This window comes from Vanacampus margaritifer, chromosome 17, assembly GCF_051991255.1.
Source record: "Vanacampus margaritifer isolate UIUO_Vmar chromosome 17, RoL_Vmar_1.0, whole genome shotgun sequence".
NCBI lineage: Eukaryota > Metazoa > Chordata > Actinopteri > Syngnathiformes > Syngnathidae > Vanacampus > Vanacampus margaritifer.
In genome coordinates, this window is record NC_135448.1 from 14,269,465 (window position 1) to 14,297,109 (window position 27,645).

Sequence of the window (27,645 nt, forward strand, 5' to 3'; positions counted from 1 at the left end):
AACTAATAGAAATAGTTCAAATGACAGTGGCAGTGAATGAGTTAAAATGACACCGTTAATTTTTATATCTTTTTTTTTAACTGATAAGAGGCCAATGAAGGGATTTAGTTTAACTTTAAACATTTGAGAATATATTTTACAATTTTCTATTAAAAAAAGGAAATGGAATGGTCAAATCAAGCAATTTATTTTGAATAAAAAAACATTAGGTGTTATTTTGACCCTAAAAACTAGAAAACATTTTTAATTTACAAAAAAAAAAAAATCAAATACCCAAATAAAACCGTAAGTACCAAATTTATTCTAATCACTTTTTTTCATTCCAAAAGTATGAACAAAAGAATTTACTTTAAACATGAGACTTGAACAACACCACACTGCTAACGAACCGTTTCCTGTTACAGTCTGCTTGCATTGGGGGCCAATTAAAGCAGTAACTTAACAAATCCATTAGGTGGTGCTGTGTGGAATAATGCTTGGACTTGTCCTTCCTTCCTTTCTTTTTCACTTTTACTGCCACCTGCTGGACTGGAGAGCAATGGAATTGTCTTGCCTGTCACGTGAGACACATTTGGGATTGTTGAGCCTTGGCAGAGGTTTTGTTGATTTTACTCTTGGGTGTTAAATAGCCTTCTTCTTGGCTGGGTCTCGTTTGGAGTCATCCCCTCACACGTCCTTCCAGCGGACTTCTCTTTATGCAAAGAGCTCTTCTTCCCCGTACGTCGTTACTCATCCATATCCAATTAACGCATGCTAGCGAGTGGGCATCGCCTCTCTTAAAAAAAAAACACACGAGTTTCTCCGCATTTCTTCAACTTGGCGTATAAGCCGTATGTGTTGACACTGTGGCGGCGCTCTTAATAGCCTCTCGATGGGAGCGAAGGGGCATCCTCGACTACGCTGGAAGGCGAAGCTCACGTTATTGCATCATTAGCGGCCATCGAGCTATGGCAGAGTTTCTTATTTGCTCTTTAACTCTTCCAGGAATGAGAAATAACGATGCCCCGGTCAGACTCGTGTGTGCGTGAATTATTATTAGGTCAATGTCATTTTTAGAGTGTTTTTTTTTTTCCTGTTTAATGCAAATTACTTATTGACAAAAGGGCAATTTTGTACCCGAGTTGAAAGAACAAGCCAACACAATGTCAACAAAGTGTAAACATGCCCTTTTGCCGTTAGCATTTTAGCTCACTTGCTGGGACTTTTTTTCTTTCTTTCTTTTGCTTTGCTAATCATCTCCGCGGAATGAATGTTTGTGGACATTTGCTTGCATGCCAGCTTGTACTCCATTCGTGTATCCACAGCATAAATGTTAATCAGCCGTCTCGCCCTTGCTGCCGAATCAATGACGGCCGTTCGACTTTGTCAAAGACCTTTCTCTCCTTCCTCCAGCGCAACCGCCAAGGCTATATTTAGATACAGGAGTCACAATACGTAGCCAAGTAATCACCCCCATCCTGTGTGAGTGATGAGCTGCTGCTTGCCACCAGCCAAGTTTCAGCTTTTTTTTTGCCGGGGGGGGGGGGGGGGGGGGGGTCGGTCAGACTAGTGTAAAAAACACACAACTACAAATCTATGGAGGACCAAAACTGCCCAAATCAAAAATAAATAAACAAATGACTAAATAAATAAATAAATGAATACAAGTGAAAATAAAAATGGATATAAAAAACATTTTTGCATTTATTTGATTTGTTCTTATTTTTTGAATCCCGTTTTTTATTTTTGTATTCATTTTCATTTCTTGCATTTATTTAGTTAGGGATAGATATATTTTGTTGTTTTTATTTCCATTCATGTTTATTTTTTGTATTACATTTTTTAATTCTATTTTTTGTATCCGTTTTTATTTTCACTTTTATTTATTTATTTTGTATTTTTGCAGTTTTGGTCCTCCATACATGTCAACATCTTCTCAAAATAATTGCCTAAATATTTTTTTCCAGATTTTTCTGGAAACACAAAAAAATGACCATTTACAGGAGATGATTTAGGAAAAAAAATAAAATAAATATATATATATATATATATATATTATTGCAAAAAAAATACATTTAGGCAATTGTTTTAAGAGGGTGACAAACTACTATATTATTTTAAGACCTTTTAATGACAGTGGTTTGTAAAATAATTGCTGTATATTATATATTGTTAATTTTTTAAATAGTTGCTCCAATATAAATACATATTGAAAAGGCTCTTTTAGATATACTATTAGTTTACTAAAAAATAAAAACTTCCTTTAGATTCTGTCCATTTCTTTTTTTTTTTTTTTTTTTATTTACTATTGGTTATAAACTATTCAAACAATACATGTAAAAATAGGATACCGCTGTCACCCAAGCCATCAGCGCTCACCGCCTCCCCAAACTTGGTCGCCATAGCAACAGCCTCTTCCCCTTTTCCCCTCCTCCCCTCATTCTGCTTCAGCCAGTCTTGTTTAATTAAAGCGTGCGAGATGCCAAAGGCCAGTCAGCCATTCGCGACGTTCCTACCCTGACTCTCTTCTGTCATGTTTGCTTTGACTCATCCGGATGTTTCCCTTCCGCCATCGCCATCACTCCATTTGCCACGTCACCATCTTTCCTTGGACCCTCTGCAACCCCATTGTTGACCACCATAGAAAATGGACAGATGGATGATTTATCGGCCAACCACTATACCCGAAAAGTCCATGTGACATCATGTCCGATAGAGTCACGTCCCAATTGCATGTCATCAAAAACAAATATTTGTGGTTTGAAATGGGCTACTGAGGGTTTTAATGATTCGGCACCGATTGTTTACACCAATTATGAGATGAATACAGTCTTGGAGGCCGTCCCATTGACCGCAGTTAACAGTGACAACATAAACAGATTACAACAATGAGGCGAAAGGAATTAAGATACCCGACCGCTCATCTGTCACATCACATTTTCTACACAAACGAATTCAAGCTAATTAACGCGGGAGGAGGCGGGGCTGGTGCATTTGACCTCCCCTCGGCTTAAAAATAACTCCCACAATCCTTTGGGTTGCGACAGGACTGCTCCCAGTTTCAACGCATAACGTGCGAGGTGATGATAATTACTCAAAGGCGGAGGCTAATTGGGGCAATGCATATGAATTCATTAACATATTCCCTGCTGCTGATATCCAATTGGAATCTGGGCCTCGCGGAGTCCTGAGAGAAATAGAAGGTTGGTATTCTCAGGTAATATCTAGAGATGTTCTCATTTCTTCAAAGTCAACGATTCCTAACCACCAGAGAACATTGAGTGTGCTATAAATGATCCAACCTCACTTCATGGTCCAAAAGTTATTATTTTCTAAATAATAACTTTTGGAGGGGTGTCAGGCCGATTAATCGTAATTCATCGCATGACTTCAATAGTTAACTCACGATTCATCGCAAATTTGACATCTGTTCTAAATGTACAATAAAATGTAAAGTTAACATAAAAGTGGAAAAAAATGTTAAACTAATAGAAATATGGCTGCATCTTTTAGTCATAGATACAGTCATTTCATAATCATTCATAAAATTCAGTTACAATTAAAAAGATGTACTGTACTGTAAAAAACGAGTGTGATATTGATTTGTGTTGGTCATTTTTCAGCCACTAGATGGCATAATTGCATTTGTAAGACGTTGCACAGTGCATTTTTTTCTTTTCATATTAAGAGCTATCTAATATTTAACATGCAATAACCTTTTGAAATTGTAAAATACAACTTGACCCCAGTCTCCACAAAATATATGCATTTTTATTACATTTATTATGACTCAATTTTGACGTGGACGTGTCTGCTGCATTGCGACTGGAATTCCCCCATACAGGCTTTCCAAATAAGGGGCCGTCATTAATCGCATGTTAAGAAAATTAAAGGAACTTTAAATGAACGCCCCGGGCCTGACACCCCTATTATTTACTGAGTTCATGTATCTTTGTTCATTTATTGTACTGTATTATGCCTGTGGTGTGTAATGACAATCAGTGTTTCGAAAATTACTAAATAAATAAATAAATTAAAGTATTTCCCCCCCCAAAATTAATAACTCAATTACTCCATCATATGTCATTAGTGCCTTTAAATATATCAAAGAATTTGAGTAGAACATTAAAGGGTACATAATATTTATTATTCATACCACAACTGTTGGATATAATATAAGCCTTAATTCAGCTATTTTCGTCACTACAGTACTAAAAATGTTCATCTTTAAGCTCATTATCATTATTAGAACTACATAATTTCATGTTAGCATGACGTTCGTTCGACACAATTACTGTATATGTATAATTCCGTCATTGTCCTCATGTAAAATAAGTGCCTGGGTTCGATAAAGTCTGGAAAACACTGCTCAAAGCCATATTTGATAAATGATGGTGGGAAGTCACGATCCTCAGCTAAAGGCTAAGCAGGCCCTCGGGGGGGCTGTTCCCGGTGATGCCCGAGTAGAGTGGCGGCGGCGGCGGCGGCAAAGTGCTTCGTATTGACTTGTGGCTCTGACAGCGATGCTGTGGATTTCCCCATCCCGATATATTTTCAAGATGCTGGGCCAAAAGATTCCTTTTAGTATGTCAAGTGAAGCAGATGAGGAAGCTTGTGGGCAAAATGAGCTTCCGCACTGCAACACAAGAGAGGCCCTGAGCCACATTGCACGTGTGTAGTGAAGGGGAGAACGACCCATACGCCGATAAATGCGCGAGGCGCGAGTCAGTCACAACATGACATCAAATCAATTTGTTTCACAAAAAATAAGACAGTTGTTGTAAAACTGGTTTGGAATTAACCCCAAAAGCTCATGTATAATTAAAAAAATATATACATTTGGACATTTTCACTTTGGGGTGTACTCACTTTTGTTGCCAGGGGATTAGCTATTAGTGGCTATAGTTTTTCTGAGGCAGGGTCATCATAGCTTTTAGTTTTTATTTAGTTTTGAGTTTTGAATTTAGCTAGCTTGAATTACTTTTCAGTTAATTTTTATTGGTTATTTAAAAAATGCTTAGTTTTAGTTTTAGTATTAGTTTTTTTTTAATGTGTATTAATTGTGTACAAGGTTTAATAAAAACAATGGCAACATGAAAAAAATAATTATTTTCTTACCTAGCGTTGCATTTCGGCTGAGTTCAATGAAAAAGCGACGTCATCTGAAGGTGCTTTTCTATTGGCTGCTGCAAAATGACGTCACTACCGTGTCACACACTTTCAAACGTCCGTATTCCACTTCAGTAAAAAATCATCCCCAAAGGCAACATGCATTAAATTATTTATCAAATACTAAAACGGAGGACATTTTTGCTATAATTATAGTTAGTTTTTTTTTTTTTTTAAAGCATTTTCGTTTTTTTTTTTTTCCGTTAACAAAATCGTTTTTTGGAATTTTAGTTTTAATTAGGCTGATTCTGCTTTAGTAAACGAGCTGCTGTCTGTTCGCTGTCACGTAAGGACACGTTTTGAAATACAAAAATGACCATAAATGAAAAATCTTGGCAAACAAATTTGAATCAATCGATTGACTCACCCAGCTAGCACGATCGATCGCCACCTCAGGATCAATTCAAAGAGATTGCAAATCTGGAGGTAAAAAAAAAAAAAAGAAAAAAAGAAAGGCATTGATTGATTTGTTTATTTATTTATTTATGATTAACAACATAACTTGAAAATCATTCCGTGGGTCCCCAAGCGATGGTCCAGGGACCCCCGTTTGAGAACCGCTAGCTCTATAATATAAAGTATCGTTTGACGAGAAAAGCGTTCGTCCCAAGCGCCCGATAGAAATCAGACTAATCCAATCAGAGCGGAATCCTCAAGTCATTAGATCGTTTTTTTTCTCGGGCTGAATCGCACTGGCACTTTGTAGATAATGGATGAGAGGGCGCGTCGCCACGGCAACACGGCTCCCAAAAATGAAGTACACACAACTGTTGGGCTAATGGATAACTATTGCGAGTTGTTGCGCCCGATAGTTACTGATGCATTATGCAAATGAGGAGGACATCAAACGCGAGCGGGAAATATTCCGAGATGCATCCATCTGAGCTAAAAAGTTATTGCTTTTTTTTTTGTTTTTGCTGATGTTTATCCTGCCTCGGCTCCACTATCGCTTTTTCCTCCGAGTAAAAGGGCACAACGCGCTCACTGCCAATAAGGATATTGTTTTATTGAGCTGGCGGATGCCGAGAATTAAGATAGAGCATATAAGCGGGGACAGTAACTGAGAAATAGTGCGTCGTTACAGGCTCAAAAGTTATTCGAGTGCAGGCTGGGATGGGCAAATATTAAAAGATTTGGTTGATTACGCTGCCTATTGTTCAAATTAGACCCTGAAAAATGATGATGGCCCTGAATTAAATGTGTGTGGGTTTGAATGCATCCTGGACTACTGTAGCAATTTGGCGCGATTACAACAGTCGTCGCTCAAGGCGCATAATCCACGTCATGTTTGTTCTTTGCAAAGAAACATTTCCATAAAAATCCTGCTAATGATTTGCTATTTTTTTTAATTTTATTTTATTATTAAGTGAGAATGATTTCAAGCTTTACAGCTGTGGGATTTATATCTTCTGTGTACTTGCTATTTACAGAATTGAGGTTTGCCTCGGATTTTAATATATTTAAAACAACCGTCAAGTTTATGTGACATATGAAGCCTGATTTCATGGGAGTGGCCATATTGAAAATGGAAGTTGGCCCAGATTTTTTTTTAATTTTATTTGTCAATGCACAGTTTAAGATGCACTGATGAATCAGGAAAAGTGCAGAGTGCAATAATAGTAGACTGCCCCCTATATGTCAAAATAGGAACTAAACCAAGATTTTAAACAGCGTTCATTGTAAAGTTTGGTTATTCCTCTATTTTTTTTATGCACTTAATTTAAAACATTATAAGAAATTGTACTTCAATATTAAAATAGTCATCATTTTACAAGAATTATTTAAAAAAAAGTATAAATTCCTATGAAATTCGATTTATTCTTGTAAAATCTTTAGTTACTTAATTTTTCTAAAATGTTGACATTTTTTGTAAAATTACTTGAAACTTGTTCTTTTACAAAATTGTGAGATTTGTCACAAATTTAATAGAAAATGTATTAAATATTGTGATTAAATTACTTAATCTTAAAACTAAAAAAAACAGTTGTAAAATTATGACATTTCTCAAAACAATCACAACTTAAAACTTCGGGTAAATCTAATTTTGAAACAACTTTGAATATTTACAAGAATAGGTATTTTTCTAGTAAAATTGTGAGTTTTGTCACAAATTTAATCGAACATGTATTAAATATTGTGATAAAATTACTTAATCTTAAAACTAAAAAAAACAGCTGTAAAATTATGACATTTCTCAAAACAATCACAACTTAAAACTTTGGGTAAATCTAATTTTGATACACCTTTGAATATTTGCAAGAATAGGTATTTTTCTAGTAAAATTGTGAGTTTTGTCACAAATTTAATCGAAAATGTATTAAATATTGTGATTAAATTACTTAATCTTAAAACAAAAAAAAACAGCTGTAAAATTATGACATTTCTCAAAACAATCACAACTTAAAACTTCGGGTAAATCTAATTTTGAAACACCTTTGAATATTTACAAGAATAGGTATTTTTCTAGTAAAATTGTGAGTTTTGTCACAAGTTTAATCGAAAATGTATTAAATATTGTGATTAAATTACTTAGCCTTAAAACTAAAAAAAAACAGCTGTAAAATTATGACATTTCTCAAAACAATCACAACTTAAAACTTCGGGTAAATCTAATTTTGAAACACCTTTGAATATTTACAAGAATAGGTATTTTTCTAATAAAATTGTGAGTTTTGTCACAAATTTAATCGAAAATGTATTAAATATTGTGATAAAATTACTTAATCTTAAAACTAAAAAAACAGCTGTAAAATTATGACATTTCTTAAAACAATCACAACTTAAAACTTCGGTAAATCTAATTTTGATACACCTTTGAATATTTGCAAGAATAGGTATTTTTCTAGTAAAATTGTGAGTTTTGTCACAAATTTAATCGAAAATGTATTAAATATTGTGATTAAATTACTTAATCTTAAAACAAAAAAAAACAGCTGTAAAATTATGACATTTCTCAAAACAATCACAACTTAAAACTTCGGGTAAATCTAATTTTGAAACACCTTTGAATATTTACAAGAATAGGTATTTTTCTAGTAAAATTGTGAGTTTTGTCACAAGTTTAATCGAAAATGTATTAAATATTGTGATTAAATTACTTAGCCTTAAAACTAAAAAAACAGCTGTAAAATTATGACATTTCTCAAAACAATCACAACTTAAAACTTCGGTAAATCTAATTTTGAAACACCTTTGAATATTTACAAGAATAGGTATTTTTCTAGTAAAATTGTGAGTTTTGTCACAAATTTAATCGAACATTTATTAAATAGTGATAAAATTACTTAATCTTAAAACTAAAAAAACAGCTGTAAAATTATGACATTTCTCAAAACAATCACAACTTAAAACTTCGGGTAAATCTAATTTTGAAACACCTTTGAATATTTACAAGAATAGGTATTTTTCTAGTAAAATTGTGAGTTTTGTCACAAATTTAATCGAAAATGTATTAAATATTGTGATTAAATTACTTAATCTTAAAACAAAAAAAAACAGCTGTAAAATTATGACATTTCTCAAAACAATCACAACTTAAAACTTCGGGTAAATCTAATTTTGAAACACCTTTGAATATTTACAAGAATAGGTATTTTTCTAGTAAAATTGTGAGTTTTGTCACAAGTTTAATCGAAAATGTATTAAATATTGTGATTAAATTACTTAGCCTTAAAACTAAAAAAAAACAGCTGTAAAATTATGACATTTCTCAAAACAATCACAACTTAAAACTTCGGGTAAATCTAATTTTGAAACACCTTTGAATATTTACAAGAATAGGTATTTTTCTAGTAAAATTGTGAGTTTTGTCACAAGTTTAATCGAAAATGTATTAAATATTGTGATTAAATTACTTAGCCTTAAAACTAAAAAAAAACAGCTGTAAAATTATGACATTTCTCAAAACAATCACAACTTAAAACTTCGGGTAAATCTAATTTTGAAACACCTTTGAATATTTACAAGAATAGGTATTTTTCTAGTAAAATTGTGAGTTTTGTCACAAATTTAATCGAACATGTATAAAAATTTGTGATAAAATTACTTAATCTTAAAACTAAAAAAACAGCTGTAAAATTATGACATTTCTCAAAACAATCACAACTTAAAACTTCGGGTAAATCTAATTTTGAAACACCTTTGTAATTTTACTATAGAAAAAAAGTCATAAGTTTAGAATGAAGCCATCATTTGAAGGGGAAACAAATCCTACTGATATTAGGGAAAAAAATATTTCTGAAAAAGTCCCTTATATAGTCTAAAAATGACAAAAATAAATCTGTAGTATTAGAATGATACACAAACCTGGACTGCATTTAAATTGTTAAAATTTTTGTCATGTAGTCATTAAAATGAAAACGTATTGCAATTATTTTTCTTGAAAAAAAAAATCTTCTCAAAACCTGAAGCCACATTTACGATATATGTAACACAGCACCCTCAAGCGTCTACAGTAATCCGTCTCATATCAAGTTGAAACTTTTTAAAAGAGAAATTTATCGCATGATTACACCAGCATATCTCCACTGTAGTTTGCACTCACTTCCAATGTTTCGGCGTGTCGTCGTGTGCTCCAGGCAAGGCTAATGAGGTACGAGAGCAATTGTGCTGCTGTCATGCTTGATTGGGAGCAACCCAAATAAAAAGCAAGCGAGTATGATGAAATGTCATAACATTTCACAGGCGTACAAACAAAAGCAACTTATAAAGCCTGTGACTTAACATTATGCATAGTTTGAAGATTAACTCTGCTTAAGTATAAGAAAATAGAACATAGCTTAATGATAAAACTAAAATTATTTGCATAAAAGTTACACAAAAAAAAAAAAAAGATAAAATAAATTTATTGTGTATATATTTTTAAAAAGTTTTAAGTCACTGTGTCATTAGGCTTCGGGTTTGCTCGGCAATGTGAAAAAGTTGGGGCAATATTGTTGTAAAATCCTGTCAAAAGTCTGGCCTTCAAAATAAAAGCACACAAGTATACTAACACACTTTCACCACATTATATTTGGCCCCATCGTGGCTTAGTTACCAGTGGTCCATAAACTATTTAATGCTTGTTTATTGAGTGTGACTGTTAACAAGGTGTGCTAATAAATATCATGTCGTTATACTTCCTGGTTTTATTTTGAAGGACGGAGAGGGTTATTGCCTGGAGCTGTTAATAAAAGCTTGCATCGTAAAAAATACGACTTCTCATACACAATTAATGAAATGCTTCAGATGACACTTTTTTGAGTGTGTGTATGAAAACTAGGACCAAATTTGTGCAACAAAAAAAAAAACCACCAAAACTAGGGCATCCCTAACCTGAGGTTCCACTGAAACGTGATCTATTTTCATATTTAAAATTCTGCACAGTCAAAAAGTGTCTTAGGCTACTGAATCTGTTCAAGCATGTAGTAGACGATGAAGTATGCATTTAGGCTATTTCCAATAAGCTCCCCCACCCCCTTTTTTTTTTTTTAGGTTAGGTGAGGATTCTGAAAAAAATATAATTAAAGCGCGTCTTGTTGTGCGGATCTGCAGCTCCAGATGAGTCATTCCCGCCGCACACAGCTCATCAATATTACAACAAGCTCGGCTCCTCATTGCAGCCAGCCCGGGCCACATTATTAATTTAGCTTTTATTTTTTTTGTTTTCTACACCCGCCTCACCTTCAATTCGGAAGGAGGCTCGCATCGAAAGCTCGCCGCCGAACCTTTGATATCATTGGCGGATCAAACGCACAAGTTTAATGAAAGCGAGATGCCACGAACACTAACGTTGATATATTTCTGTGTGTTCAAAAAAGGGAATCTTAGAAGCAGGAGGATCTTGCGTTCTATTGTTAATTTAGAATTAGGAGAGCAGTGGGAATTTTTGCGGAGACAACTGCAAAGGTCAGTGGCGACCTCACATCCCAGTAATGTCATTATTGGACATCGATCCCACATTACGGTTCGTTTAATTGGCCCGGGTTCAGGCATTGTTTTACAAGGCATATTGTTACGATCCCAATGGTGGGAAGTATCGATTTTTCACTTATCTTTACTTCACTAGAAGATTTATTTTTCTGACATTTAATTAATTCCTTGCAGGATGCAGAACAGACTTGAAGACGCTAATATTTCTCATCCATGGCTTTATACTGTATAAAAGAATTTAAAAATATCTGTATTAAAATGTGTACTGTTGTGGATGTTAAGTTATATTTCAGTTTTAAATATTAAGCATCCGGCATTCAAAAATTCAGTTTAATCTGAAAAAAGAATAACACTTATAATACAAGAAAGGATTTTTATTTCTACAGTTAATATGTGACCGATAACCTGCAAATCAACAATTGAGACGGTTGCATAAATGTGCACACCTTTATAAATGGGGATGAAAAGAACCGATCGCATCCTCTGATTAACCCCAAATACATTTCAGATGTTCTAGTAAGCTATTGTGACATTTTATGCTTACTTTGCTCTGCTTTAGCTTCTTGGTTACAGTTAGTTACAAACTGTAGGTCTGGCTGTTTTCAGAATCAACCAATCTCATTCAAACTTATGTCAAATGGGAGTCAGTACACACCTAAAATGCCCACGATTAACCCCAAATAAGTTCAAGATGTTCTAGTAGGCTTTTCCTGTACTTTACATACTGTTTGGGTTATTTATCAAAATGTATTGCATATAATTGACAACAAAAATCCAGAGCGGGAAGCCTGATGGGTCGTCTTTCAGCGCCCCGAGTTCCATAGATGGAATAAGAAACATAAAGAAGGGGGATGGGGAGAAACAAGGCTTAAGCGCTACTCTTTAAAGGGGAGCATAGTATGAGCCTGGAAAAAAATACACATACATCCACATCATGAAAATGAATTGATTAAAAAAAAATAAAAAATACATACGTTCTGGTACTTCCACTTAAGCACAGAATGTGACTACTTCAGCCATCTCAACAGGCTTCAGACGAGCTGCGCTGCTTTTATTTTGTGTGCTGTCAGCAATAAGCGTGCATGTGCCCGTTACATAAGAATGCCGGAGCCTTGGCGTTGTCTCGGCCCGATGCTATTAACTAGCCGGCGGCAGATAGCCAAGTGTAATCCTCTCATGCAATCATAGGCACTGTTCTAACCGGCGACTATCGTGAGCAACAGCTGTGTGTGACATCATAAATCACTTCTGCCCTTTAAATTATACATCTACTTCTGTCAAATGCAAATAAAGGGGCTTTGAGAAGGCAAAATGTTATATTAAATGTCTAAAAATGGGAGCGGGCTTTCCCCGGTATTAATTCTGTTTATTTAGGCTCTTAAATTCATACCATTTGCTGAAAGATGTGATGCAATGCAAATGTAGAGAGGGATTAGAGGATAAGTCAAGGGTTTAACCTTTCAAATATTCAGCGGTGCTTCTTGGCATTTGCTGTGAATACGCACCCAGTGGCCGTAACCTAGGCCTTAGACACAGCTCCAATATTTAATTAAACACAATGTAAGAGCCGTATCCAAAATAATCCATTACAAAGATATGTTTGGTAATGGGTATTCATTTGATTAGCATGATTATAATGGAAAACGTTTTTTTTTTTGTTTTTGTTTTTTGAGGTCGTGGAGTTGTCAGGAGACCAGAGGAAGGATCAAAGGAAAGAAAGAGGAAACAAAGTGAAACCCACCACCTACCACCGACAGTTACAAAAGCAGAATCTTTCACCAACCCCAGAAACATCTAAATTCCGACAGATTAGGGAGACATCAAGAGACCAGGGGAAAGATTAAAGGAAGGAAGAAAGGATAGATGAAGCGGAAATGGAAGACGTTTCTAATGTTGGGATTATTTTTAATGCTTTGGAGAAAAATATTACTAATTTAATACCATGAAACCGGCATTGGTAAAGCCATGTTTAGTCACAGAGTAATAAAAAATTAATAATTTCAATTGATATTAATGCATTGTAGCGCTAGCATTATTTAATCTGTAAATAAATGTCCCCAGCCACTTTTTGTGGAAACATAATATCTATGAAGAAACAATTCTTGACACTGATTCTCTTGGACATTTGGAGTTCATTTTTAGCCCTCTTAAAAAATGGGAGGTTAAAAAAGAAAAAAGAAAATAGATGAGCGCCGTCATCGGCAGTGAGAGCAGAGTGCGTTGATGTGGAGGGGGGGCAGGGGGGGGGCTTGTTAGAAGTACAGACTTTCATCACGACACGCTCGCTCTCCCGGTCGTCTTTGCCGCTTTCTCCAGAGGCATTAATATGAAAGATGACACTCTCCGCGTCTGCAACAAAGACGATACTTCTACTCTTCATTAGCAGGAAGCTAGAAGCTCTTGGAGTCGGGCGCCGAGACCTTCAATTTCATGAATACGTTACGGTTGCTGCTACTGTTGGCATATGCTTTTAAATATATCAAGGAAGAACGCGATGCTATTTAATCCTCGTCGAGTGTTCATTATCCATGTAGTAGAGGAGCTCGTTAGGAGCAGTCGCCCGTCATTATGCCCCTCGTCATCCATCGGTGCCTTTTATTAAGCCCCCCCCTGTGTTGATCTTACAGGTGAGAACATCCTCTCCTCGCAGCCAAAGCAGATTAAAGGGAAGCGTTACAGTGCGCAGTCAGACGCATTAGCGAGAGTTTGCTAGTACTTTAAAAGCGACCGTCTCAAGTCTGCCTGGCCACGAGTGCGAGAATCTTTGAGCAGTTCAAGCCGGCAGTAGCTAGAACTAGATTAACTAGTACAGTTGTTGTTAATGAATAAAAGAGTCTCCAAAGGTCAAACTTCAAGCTGTTTACTACCAAATTAAATGTAAAACAAAGATAAGCTTGTAATGAAAACAGACACGTAGCTTAATGCTAACACGTCATTTAAGGGGTGGTGTTATAAAAACACTGAAAGCTAAAGATACTTGAACACAAACTGCAATAGTTTTGAAGTTCTTCTTTGTGTCAGCATGACTACATTATACTGCCCCCTGGTGGCCAAGCTTAATTGCATTATCGCTATATATGTTTGGTTGAGGATGCAACAGTTTAATGGCATTTCATTTTAATAGATCTGCATTTTGTTGCAATGTACTTGACGTAAAATAACATTTTAATCTACGCTAATGCAATTTTGTTATTTGATGCAAGAGGACTTTGACCTTTTAAACAGACGCAGCAACATGTCTTGTCTTGTTGCGCTTTGGCAAAACACGATAAATTGTGCTAACGGCCATCCAGCGCAGGTGAAGTTCAGGGCACCAGTGATGCCTTTTGTCTTTTCTTTAAAGAGACAACTATCCAATTACATGTCTCGCCCTATTCATGGCGTTTCCACACCACAGAGCTCGGATCCAAACTAGGAGCGGGCAAAACACTGACATTATTTCACCTGTCGTGGAAGAACAGTTAGTGTCACATCATGTTGCTGAACGGATCATAACTCCCTAAGCGAAATGAAATGATCCGATTCCATTTCCTGTGTTTTTCAATCTTAATAACTCCGTGGAATCCAAGCTGTTCCCTAGCAACGCGGTTTGTAGCGCCTATTTTGTGGATGCGGCTCGGGTTTTGAATGGCATTTGAAAGCAGCTCCGTGGGGACTTATGACAGCTCAGTTGGAAGCGAGCTCTGCATTGGTAATAAAAGTTGACTGAGGATGGCTGGGAGATGGGAAAATAGGGGAAAGTGAAAGAGGAAGTACCATTTAACACTACTGGTGGGCCTCGGGCTCTTGAACCGGCGCTGTGCGCAACACGCACCTCGCAATTATTACTATTGTGTTGACAAGCACGCTCTGTGGTTTACCTTCTCATGTTGTTGTTTTTCGCCTCCACTCTGTACACCTGGTAGTTTCCTTTCCACAACATTGCAAACTGCATTCTCCTTTATTTATGGTATTTTCAGTGAACATGCTGTCAGTATGTTATTTTTTGTGGTATGTTAAGCGGTATTGGTAACTTATTAGCCAATTCTGTCAATTGTATTGAATTGAGGATCATGAGTTAGCTCCCTCCTCCTCCCTTTGGAACAACCTTCCGCTCCATAATAGGCAATCTCCCCTCTCTAGCTACTTTTAAAACCCGTCTTAAAACCTGTAAATCTGTATTCTTCGGCCTTTGGCTCTCCGTGAGAAACCCCACCCCCCGTTATAAATAAAGTTGAGTTGAGGTCACAAGCTAGCACAAATGCTAGCACGTGAGCTAGATCACAAACCGGCACATGAGCTAGTTTACAAGCTAGCACGTGAGCTCAACGGACAGCTCGCAAGCTAGCTCACATATTAACAGTATCTTCTTGGTCGGTGGACAACACCCCCCCCCCCCCCCCCACACACACACACACACACACACACTTGGGAATTTAAATGACGACACCAAGCTGTTCGGTAAATTGTAGCAACCAGGGAAGATGTACTTTCGGGATGTAGGCATAGCTAGCTAGCTAACTACGCTGGAGCGGTAGAAATGGGCCTAGTAAAAATAACTAAGTGACTTGCAATCAAAAAAAATAATCATAATAATATAGTTCCAAGTCTGCACATTTTCAATCAATTATCTTCAATCAAGTAATAAGAAAAAAAAATCATTTTACATGATCTTGGATGTGTTCCACCCAAAAACACTGGGCTTTTCCTGCATTTAACTTTGGAGTTGACTGCCTCCATCTTTAAAACCTTTGACAACGTAAAAACAGTTATCATCTGACTAGAAAGCTAGAAATAGCACTGTCTTATGATTCTGTACACAAAAATATTGCAATAATGAAATTGCAAGTTACTCAATGATTTCCAATCCCTAGTCATTAATTCATTTGTTAGTTTTGATTTTTTTTTTTTTTTTTAGAACATTGCCTGGTGTCACATACGCCTCATTATGATTAAATTGATTAGGCGAGTCGATGGAAGTTGAATTGTGGGGTTGCTGACTTAAATATGTGAGAGAAAATAATCTTAGTTTGAGTCTTTTGCCACAATTTGCCAAGGTCAATATTAAAGGTTGTTTGTTTTTGTGCTCTTTATGTAACACCCTAAGTTGCTCTTATACTTATGTATAATATGCTCTTCATGCGGTATAAAAAACATAGAAAGACATCTGTTCTTGACCGACTCACTAATGTCTCGTGAAGCTCCAGATGGGGGTCGAGCTCGGCACTCGACTAGTCTGAGCCTTTCTAGTAAAACAAAATAAAGGTCGAAGTCTCTGGGCCGCCGTCCCCATCCTGTCACCGCCAGTGACCAGACCGCCATGAGAAAGAGGCGATGCGACGCCCGTGGTTATGCGCGAGCGCCAAAAAAATGCAACAACAGCAGAGGAGGGAAAGTGCCAACAGAACAAAAAGGAGAGAGAGGGGGAGCGATGGTGGGGACGCAGAGGTAATTCAATCGCATCAGTGTCCTCATTCACAGGACAGCGAGACAGCTAATGAAATCAGTAAACGCTGAGTTGGATATTTGTCCTGGTCTCGATTGCTGAGGGACAACACAGAGGTGAGGCAAGGAGAGGTGTGAGGGCGGGCCCAAGAAAATAACATGATGGGTGACTGATGGATGTTTAGGAAAGACAGCTTATTTGTACCAGAAGCAGTCTATAAAAATGAGTTGTATGACATAAGGTGGTCAACAGCCAATCACAGGGCACGCATTTTCTATACAGTGACGTGTGGGATGGTTTCCAATAGTATACTGTTGAAGAGGTTAGAAAATTGGGTTGGATTAAATGGGAGAGTCCTAAATTGGTTCGGGTCCTCCTTGGAGGAAAGCAATTGTTTTGTGATAATTTTGAATCTGATTAAATGGCCATGGGGTCCCTCAAGGTTCAGTTGTACGACCCCTTTTGTTCAGCCTGTACTGTCCAGTCCACTCCCAAATACTTTGAAGCTCTAATGTTGACTGTCATAACTCTGCAGATGACATACAGTTATATCTGGAAGTGTCCCCAAAAGACTCAGGATTTTCTACAATTTCCTCATTTTGGGAAAAATAGTCGCTAAATTCACTAAAATTGCTCTATTGTATTATGCTCCAGACTCCAATTTGCCGTTTTGTAAGTGGAAAAAGCTCACATCAGTGCCACATACACAAACACACAAAAAGACACATTTCATTAAACTGATAAAATGCATTAATTAGCCAGGCCTAGTTGGCATCATGCTAAAAAATCCAAAATAAAAAAACACACATTCATGTCATTCATTTGGACGCTGGCTAAGCAGAAGTCTCACACAGTATGCTGATGAGTATTTGACATATTTTGGTAAAGCAATGGACACTACTTTAAACTACAGTACTTGAGTCTTGACTCCTTTAATTGGTACCACTCACTTACTCTTACCACTGTCCTTCTTCCACTGCTGAAATCGGGTCTAGTGGGATGCACATTATGACACTTTCACGTCTAAAATGGCTCAATCATCTAGACAACAATGTTTTTTCTTCCATTATATACTGCTGATACGTCATTATAGTGTCGTTGATAGAATGGAAGATAACTTTCCAGCAATGTAATGGACACGCCTGTGAGATTAACCATTAACCACCCCCCCGCCTTTCCACCTTGTACTGCTGTGCTGCGATTGCTACCCGTCTCCATCAAAAATGTCTCGTCAATAGCAACTGTCGATAAATCATTCCCTTTGATCCCGTGCATAATTCCCGACTTTGTATTCGCGGCAGGTTTTCGCCTTTTGCCATCTGTGGTGCTCTCGAATAACAACTTTACTGTGATGGTTGGAGTAATGCAATAAAAGTGGCACCTTCAAATTGGAACGCAAATTTCCCCCAAAGGAAATCATATAAAGTGAACTGGTTTGCTCAGGATCAAAACGTGGCCATCACAGCGCGCTTGTGATGGAGGCTGTAAAATCGTACGTTGACGGTTGCTGTAATAAAATACAGCAGAAGCTCCAAATTGAAACACAATCCATTCTGTATCGCTGGTTTAGAAATAAATTCTCCCCAGAGGAGACGATGTAAAGTGAACGGATTCATTCTAGGATCAAATTGTCACCAACTTCAACTTTTCTAGCTGTCAAATGTGTAAACCACTACGTAATAATAAAATATGCTAAATATATTATATGTACATATAATGTATATTCAGATTTATACACTGTCCATATTGGCACTTGGTGCATTTAATTCATAGTATCGCTGTCAAAAACAATAGAAAATGTGACTATTTATTACACACTAACTTGGAACATCAATTAGCAATCTTTTGGGGATTTTTAGTATGATTATTGTCAGAATTAGTTTAAAATTTCTTTTACTTTAAGATTTATTTTATTTCCTACTCCATGCAGCTAGACAAAACAATTGTCAGGAAAAGTCTACTAAAACAGCTGAGCTTTATTCGGGGTCAATCAGAGACACTCTGTGTGCTGAATTCCATAATTAACATAAATTTGAATGTGATTGGTTAATTCTAAACTAGAGATTGACTGAAATAAAAAAAAATATTCGGGCTGATACCGATTATTAGAAGTCAAGGACGCTGATAACCGATATTTCACTCAAAGGGAAAATATTGGCATCAAAAATTTAAAAAAATACAAGCTCTAGCTCTTATTTATTATTTATTTTTAAGCATATGTTTATTGAACAATGTTAACTCTTTGACTGCCAGACGTTTTCAGAAAAGGGATGCCGTGGGTGCCAGCTGATTTAAGCATTTTTGACTGATCTTTCAAGGTCCACAGAAAATTATGTGTTTGGACTATGGAAACACACATACTACCAAATGAAAGATTGGACTCTCATCTTTCATCAGAAAAAAAAGTTTGTTTCTACCTTATTCTGTTTTTCAGTAATCAATAATAGAAAATGGTTAGTTTCACCTCTGTTTTGAAAAAAACGTCTTTAAACGTCTTTGGCACTCCTCCATAGGATTTTACTAATCATTATTTAATGTTTTTGGCAGTCAAAGAGTTAAGGGTCCATAAAAATATTGTCGTAATCTTAGTCAATAGACATCTTTGTTTTAAAAAGCTAACAAAATGTTCATGGATCTTCCAGCTTGTCTTCAAAAGTTAAATAAAAACTTAAAACTTAAAGAAAATAGCTCTCTATTGTTTGCTACAGCAAATCCTTTTTTTTTTAATTGCAAAATATCTGAGGTATTAAAATTGTGCTTTTCTTAGTTTTACCTTCTGTTTTAACAAAAAGAGAAGGTGCATAGAGTTCCCAGGGTCAGAAGCATCTATGAAAAATTTAATAATTAGTTACCTGTTTTTTGTTTTTTTTTTGGGGGGGGGGGGGGTTCCTCCACACTTTTTTAAATGGATCTATTTTCGGCCATATGATTCTTCAAAATGGCCGATACCGTTATTCGTCAAAATGCAGAATATTGGCGCAATAATCGGCCCAGCGTATAATCGGTCTATCCCTATTCTAAACCCAAAACCATTTTGAGGGTGTGCACACTTATGCAACCACATCTCAAATATTTATTTTTACTACCATTGCAAAAAGTTTTGAGTTGAATCAAATTAATGGTGGAAAAAAGTATTGAAATGATTTATCTAGGCCTCATTTTTTTTATATCGCAAAAACCTGGCATTTTACCAGGGGTGTGTAGACTTATTTATCTCTCTATCGACCCAATATGTATTCAGACCTCATTAGCGTCACCACAAAATAAATAAAAGAGACAAACATTTGTTGAATTAATGTGGCTTCCGACTGAGCTGAAGTCTCCCAATATTTGCCGACGTGTATTTAACTTTTGAGGCACATTTTTGACAGAAGGTTTTGCTAGCACTCCAAATGTTTGGCTTTGGGGGTTCCAGTGCAATAGTTAGAGAAAACAGGCAAACCAGCGAGATGGATTTATCACGCAGCAGAGGTCACATGGGCCAAATCAACAAAATATGTGCTGCCTGGATGACTGAGAGCTCATTACATGACCATCACATTCCGAGGGCAAACGTATAGCAGGCAGGTCATCTCTGAAGCAGCAAAACGATCTTTGCTTGCATTTCCTTCAGCGAGCCACTCATTGAGCTTGTGAAACATATCGCATAGCTGAACATGTGACGCTACCAGACAGATGCTGATCACATGACAAGCGTGAGGTATATCATGGGATGCCAGCATTTGTTGTGCACATTATTCATGAATCCAGAAGGATATGCTCTGTTTGGACTAAAGAACTTCTTTGAGCGATAGCTAAACCATAGTACAGTGAAGCTCTTTGTATCACAGGGGTGCGATCCAGACCCATCGGCGATAGAGTAAGGCCAAAAATAAAATAAAATAAATCGAAGTATTTTGAATGGATATTTAAAACCACCAAGGCAACCTAATGCTAACACACAAACCAAAGTGTCATCAATGGGCTAACAAAAAGCAACAACATTATGGAGTTTTAACCCTTTAAGCTATGGATATTAAAACAGAAAGGGGTGCAAGCTACGCATCCAGAGAATGTATCAATACTCAGGCATATATTCTTTATCCTCTGTGATAAACCACAAATACTACTGCAGCTTAGCAAGAGAGCTGTGACAGTCTTTGTGGATATGCGTGTATTGTGATGGTCTTGAAATAAATTTGAATAAGGTTAAATGTAATTCCTAGTAAAACACTGTAATGTGCTATTTTAAAAATAATAATAAAATAAAAAGAATGGCATAAAAATGTATTTATTATAAATAAATAAATAAAATAAATTAAAAAAAATTGTTGATGCATGCATTAGGTACAGATATTTATTTTTGTTATGTAATCCAATTCAACAGGAAAATGATTTGTGTCTTTATTAAAACAACCAAAAATGTCAGCAAATTACGAGTATTTTCACATGACTGGGAAAAAACTTTTGTCTGGAGAAAAAAAAAAACCTCTAAGAATTTCAGATAGTTTGATTATTTTTGACAGTACTGCTGTTTTGTAGTCACAAATAATTAGCATTTTGTGCGCACATTGTACATATTTTGTGGTCAAAATTATTAAAAAAAAAAAATTAAAGATAAAAGAACGAAAGCCCATGTCATATTGTGACTCTTGCATTGCAGATACGAGACAATATGCACCCGGTTCCTTTTTTTTTTTTTTTTAGAAGGAGAGAGAGAGAGAAAAAGAGAGAGTGAGAGCGAGAGAGATGGATAAAGTGGGCGGGGCTTGTGCGCCACGTCTGTGCCAATAGGCGAAAGGCCACCTAATTAAAGTCCTACCAAGTAATCCCGGACAGCACCACCCTCCTCAACATCACCCCCTCCCTCTTTAAATCCACTCATTCGGCGCACAACATTGAGAGAGAGAAAAAACAACAAAAAAAAACCCACGCCGTCCTTCTTCCATATGCAGACTCCTCTGGAGGAGATCGCGCTAAACATGCTGTGCGGGACTCGGCTCGTGTAAGACCGGAGGGCTTCAGTGGGGGTGGGGGGTGGGGGACGTCCATCCATTCCTCCATCCGAGGCATCGAGACACTCGGGGGGCCACCGCGGATGTGCGCGCTGAGCAGCCGCAGAAGTCGCGTCTGAAAGCGGGTCGCGATCGAGCCCAGCATCCGCTCGCTTTTTTTTTTTTTGTCCCCGGAGCATCGCGAGGAAGGCGCCCAGCATCCTTGCAATCTCTCCGCGGCTGTCCTTGCACTCCTGCCCGGCTAGTCGGAGCTCCGAGGACATCCTTCCCTCCGTAAAGCGCCTTAGATCGGGTAAGAGATCCTATATTTTTTCCGGAGCAGGGGTTGTAATGGTAATTGTCCACTGTGACTTATTTCTGAGGGCAATTGGAGCTGAAACGTTCACACACACACACACACACACGCGCATGCATGTGGACTATAAATGACATTAAAGGGTTCTTCAATAGAGACCTTTTGTTTGTTTAGCCAATAGGAAGAGGGGCCTTCATTTTTTTTTTTTTTTTTTTTTTTTAATGAATGATCTTATAGCTGAATGCACATGGTCACCACAAAGAGCATCACTTAAATATATTATTTGGGACTTTTTGAGGTGCAGTAGATTCAAGGCCGGGACTACCGGAATTTGTTTGTATTAATTCTTGATAATTCAACTCGGGTTTCATTGGAGTTAGGTCACGCCCTGAAAAGTCAGTTTCATCCACAAAACAACGATCTCCTTCTGTTTCTCTCTCTCTCTCTCGCCTCCCGCTTGCCGATTGGCAGCGTTGGCAACCACATCCATAAATTAAGTCAACAGAGGCCGCGGGACCGAGAGAGTGAGGATGCTAATTATCACCTGTCACTTAGATGCTCTCGATGCCTGCTCGAGTCGGGATAACGAGGACGAGCTAACACGAGCAGGAAACCGAGGGGAGGCGACTGTCTTCAGAGGTTAAGGGCTTTTCTTTGACATTTTATCCCAAACTTTTAATCCGATAGCCAACGGATGTTGATCTCCGTGCAGGGCTGAGTTGACCGGAAATTGACTTAATGTTCATTAGACAAAGATTGTTGGAGTCATTGATCGTCTTCAAAACAAGCTTCTCTTTTAGCTGTTTTCCATTTTCTAGTGACCTTCTTCATATACAGAAACTTTTTTTTTTTTTTTTACTTTTTGAGCTATTCTAGATTTGCAAAGATTTTTTTATTTTCTACAATTAAGATAATAACATTTCTCTTTGTAATTGAATTCATATATTTCCACTTCAGAATCAAAAACTATTTTCATCCACTTTCTGCTGTCTGTGTCAAGGTCTGATTTGTGAGCGCATCACATGAATGGTTAACTAAGATGCTCAAGTGAAAACACTGCTTTAAAAATTTGTCATCTTATGACCAATTACTCTGATTCGGAATTTAGAGATATGCTCCGGGCAGGGGCAGATCTATTCTCGTGAGTGCTTGGGCTGTGGGCCACCTCAAAACATAATCATAACAAAACCATTCGCGTTATCAACGTTAACGTGTTAAAAAACTAGCGGTGTCAGGCGATTAAGATTTTTAATCGTAATTGATCACATGACTTCAGTAGTTAACTCACGATTAATCGCAAATTTTATATCTGTTCTAAATGTACAATAAAATATTTTTCTTCTAAGTTTTCATATTCTTGTTAACATAAAAGTGGAAAAAAAGATGTTAAACTAATAGAAATATGGCTGCATCTTTTGGTCATTGATACAGTAATTTCATAATAATTCATAAAATTGAGTCAAAATTAAAAAGATTTACTCTACTGTAAAAAATGAGTGATATTCATTTGTGTTGAGGTCATTTTTCTGCCACTAGATGGCATAACTGCATTTGTAAGACGGTGACAGCTCAGTGCATTTTCTTTTTATATCAAGAACTATCTAATATTTAACAAGAAGTAACTTGTGAAATTCTACACATTTTTAAAAATGTAAAATACAACTTGACCCCAATCTCAACAAAAATATATGCATTATTATTATATTTATTACTGCTAAACTTTGACGTGGACGTGATTGCCGCGTTGCGACTGTAATTCCCCAGACAGGCTTTCCAAGTAAAGATTGGTAATTAATGGCGCGCTAAAGAAACTAGTAGCGGCAAAGAAACTTTAAATTAACTCAAAATGAATGCACTCATTTTGACACCCCTGGTTAAAACCAAACCAAAAAAAAAACAAGGCAACCCCTTACAATCCTTCGATTTCTCTGTATGCGGTCCTTGAAGGAAAGAGTTTGGACACCCCTGTGCTAAAACAAATGCGGTAGGTGTGGTCTAATGTGAGCCAGAGCCGCAGGGTAACAAGATGGCGTCCATATGTCATGTGGGCCAGCAATTGACCAATCACAGCGTGACCAATCACAGCGTGACCAATCACAGCGTGGTTGGTGAACTGCTGGTCACATGACATACGGACGCCATCTTGTTACCCTGCCGAAACAGAGTTGGCCAAATACTGACTGTGACTGAATCGGATCTCTGGTTTATGAGAGTCTCAGAGAAAGAGACTCTTGGTAGGAAGCCAAACAAAAATGATGATTATTATATTGATTCGCGCCTATAAAATCAATGGCGAAGTCACTTGCCAGGATCCACTTCAAAAACGGACACGGTAATAACTCAAACGTGGTCAAATTTTTGCGCTTAAGTGGGAATCATGCGCCAAGAACATGTGCTCGGCGGCTTGCTTGGGAAAATGGCACAGTCTGAATTATGATGCGGATGCGGTTTGGGGCAGAGGCAGCGTTTAGCTTGCATGTGCTAATCGAGTTGTTACGTAAGACAGTAAGTGTGCGCTGGAGCGCTCCTCAGTCGCCATCATTGCATATGCTCTCCTTTTACGCGTTTGTGTATGACGACATGGTTTCGGGTTAAAACCTGCAGCCAAGATGAATTGAAGTGAGACACTGTAGTCTCTTTCATGGCTAATTTTCCTCTTCATATGTTCGCAAGAACAGACAACATGTTGCTCATGTCGACCTTGTCAGTAGCCCCCCCCCCCCCCCCCCTCATCCCGCCGGACCCCCCTGCGCACCCACATGTCAGCATGTATGCAGAGAAAAGTCATTTCTGAATAAAGGCTTGTCTCTGTGAGGAAGGTCAGTGTTGAACATCCAAACAGCAGGAGAAAGCCTCGGTTTCGGTTTCAGGGGCTCGACTTCCACCACCCCCCCCACAAACCCCACCCCCGCGGCAGTGGCATGCTGCTTGTAAAGTTTTCCAACAGCATGATGGATGCGGAAAGGCCGATGGAATTAGCTCAGAGGATAACGCTAACCGCTTTGTGGGGGGAGAGGAGTCGCAAAAGCATCAAGAGCCAAACCAAAATGGTCCAAAGGCTGCTGTGGTCTGCTGCTTGAACCGGCCAGACAATCTGGGCCAGCCTTCTGCTGCATATTATGCTCCGTTGCAAACATCGGTTCATGAATAATTAATTCACTGGGGGGATAAATTCGAGCAATTATTTTCAATGTTACTGATTAGTGCTAGTGATAGTTGTTCGGAGCAGGGTGATCGATTGTACAAAATTAAAAACCGAGACACTCCAATTTCGCTGGAAATCAAATTTGCAATAAATTCTTGCTATGAACTATTTATAAGAAATTTAATCAGGCGATTCAAATTTAAAATCATAATTAATCACATGACTTCAATCGTTAACTGGCGATTAATCGCACATTTTATATCTGTTCTAAATGTACAATAAAACTTTTTTTCTAAGTTTTCATACTCTTGTTAACATCAGAGTGAGAAAAAAATGATTATTAGTAATATTTTTTATAATTTTTTTAGGGCTGTCAGGCGATTACATTTTTTAATCGTAATTAATTGCATGACTTCACGATTAATCGCAAATCTTATATCTGTTCTAAATGTGCGATAAAATGTACGATAACATATTTTTCCCCCAAGTTTTCATACTCTTGTTAGCATAAAAATGGGGGGGGGAAATGTTGAACTAATAGAAATATGGCTGCATCTTTTAATCATTGATACAGTAATTTCATAAAAAAATCATAAAATTGAGTTCAAATTAAAAAGATGTACTGTACTGTAAAAATACGAGTGTGATATTGACTTGTGTTGAGGTTATTTTTCTGCCACAAGATGGCATAATTGTATTTGTACATTTTTTAAATTGCAAAATACAACTTCACAAATACATGCATCATTATTATTAAATTTATTACAGCTCAATTTTGACGTGTCTGCTGCGTTATGACTGGAATTCCCCCAGTACAGGCTTTCCAAGTAAGGGGCGGTCATTAATTAAATTACAATTAAAAAAAAATAATTGAAAAATGAGTGGCGTTAAAGGAACTTAGTCCCCTAGTTATTACGCTAGCTAATGCTAAATGCTATCTACTAGGACAAAATAATGGGGCTGGCGAAATCCGCCGGGCAAGGCTAAACTACATTTAGTGAATACATTTAGAAATCATATTTTCCACAACATGTTTTTTGTGATATTTTTGTTTGGTGGGGCCTTGGCTCCAAAAAAAGATTCGGAAACATTGCTCTAAGCTAATGATATATGGACATCTGCATGCACATTAGCGCTTGTGTTATTCGATTAGATTTGACAGGCAGTGGATAAACAGCTCTCAGAAATTACTCAATGTTTAAACTTCTGAGAAAATGGCAGACAATTTGGCTTATTTGCCCGGGGCTGGCTGCGGAAATGCATTTGTAGAACTTTTAATATCATTACATTGACAACGTATCAGTTATCATATCTTACAATTGGTGTGCTGTTGCACATGTTTGCTCATCGCCAGATTCCAAATGATACACTTTGTAAAATGATGCATTTTGTATTCTTTCTGTTCTAGCTGAGGAGGCAACGCTAGGAGAGTGAAAAAACAAAACAAAAAAAACAAAGCAATTGGCCTGGGGGAGCTTTGTCACAAGCTGGAATGTTTCATCATGAAACTAGTAAGAATCAGAGAGGATTTAAACCAGTAATTCCTCCCCCATGTGACTGTTTTCATCTGCAGAAAAAAAAGGGAAGGGGGGGGGGAGTGGGGTGTGGCCAGTATGGGTTGATGCGGGGGGTCTGCGTGATGCCCCTATACACGCATTCGGCCTTATAATCTCTTCTGATCCGACTTGGTGGAGGGGCCGGGATGTCTCGATAAAGTCTGCGATAAGGCTGAGGAAGCAAATGCTCTGCTGGATGTGCGAGGCTAAACGGAGGACTTAGTAGTCAACGATGCCCTCGAACTCACCTGTAGTCCACATCCTTTGCGAGGTCAGTGGTGTGCAGCAGTTGGATCCACAAGTGGGTGGAGCTAGAGGACACAGAAAGGGTTATGTAGACCTCGCATGGGGTTCCCCAGGGTTCCTAAATAGAACATCTAGAGTTTTTAAATCCTATCTCTGGAATATGTGGTTGTGATTTTCAATAATTTTGACATTTCACCTGATATGCAAAGTCAATTTGCTAGCTTGCAGGGATACCTCAAGGTTCCTACATAGGACATCTAGAGTTTCAAATGATTTTTTTAATTATCTTTATGCTTTCATACACTATATTTTCTTAAATATGCGTTTGTGCTTTTTAATCTTAACACTTTTCAAAACAAGATTTTCTATTGATTTCTTAAATTTGTTTGGATTTATTTTTATACATATTTTTAGAGTCACTGTCATTGGTTTGAGCTGATTGTTGAGTTGGGCAACTTTTATGGTACATATTGTCAGTGTCGGGCAGAAATCTTTCATGTCCAAATTTGGTCACGTTCCTATTTTTTTTTAACATAAATTGATTTGGTCAGTCTGTTTTTTTTTAATATATGAATTATTGACCAATCTTAAGGGTTGAAAATGGCTAGCTCTTTTTGTCGATTATTATTATTTATTTATTTTATTTATTTATTTATTTATTTTTATTTTTTTGGAGAGCTCAGTATTGTTCATTCGGTAATTTTACCGATTTGACATGTCATCATCACTGCTCTCTTTTTTATTTTTTATTTTTTTTTATTTATTTTTTTATTTTGTATGTGTGTGCATTCATTAGATCACCTAAAACCTATTAAAAAATCCCATACCGTTCACCTAAACCGAACACTTCAGAACCCAGCCAGAGCCGTGAGGCCGTCAGGAGACCCGAGGAAGGACCAAAGAAAGGAAAGTGAAATCCAGCACCG

At 37.2% G+C, this 27,645-nt stretch overlaps 1 protein-coding gene and 1 long non-coding RNA gene across 2 annotated transcripts in view; one reads left to right on the forward strand and one right to left on the reverse strand.

The window, feature by feature from the left end:
- Positions 1-4,144: 4,144 nt before the first annotated feature.
- On the reverse strand, positions 4,145-12,076 carry LOC144037688 (uncharacterized). The gene is made up of 3 exons (XR_013289015.1): positions 12,033-12,076; positions 5,516-5,568; positions 4,145-4,615 (listed from the first exon to the last, which is right to left on the reverse strand). It is a non-coding gene; the product is annotated as an uncharacterized LOC144037688 (long non-coding RNA).
- Positions 12,077-21,292: 9,216 nt separating this feature from the next.
- Positions 21,293-27,645, forward strand: part of LOC144037686 (hippocalcin-like protein 1) — a 36,235-nt gene continuing 29,882 nt past the window's right edge. Inside the window, exon 1 of the mRNA XM_077549352.1 lies at positions 21,293-21,769. The gene's annotated coding sequence lies outside the window, so the exon portion shown is untranslated. The remainder of the gene's footprint in view (positions 21,770-27,645) is intronic.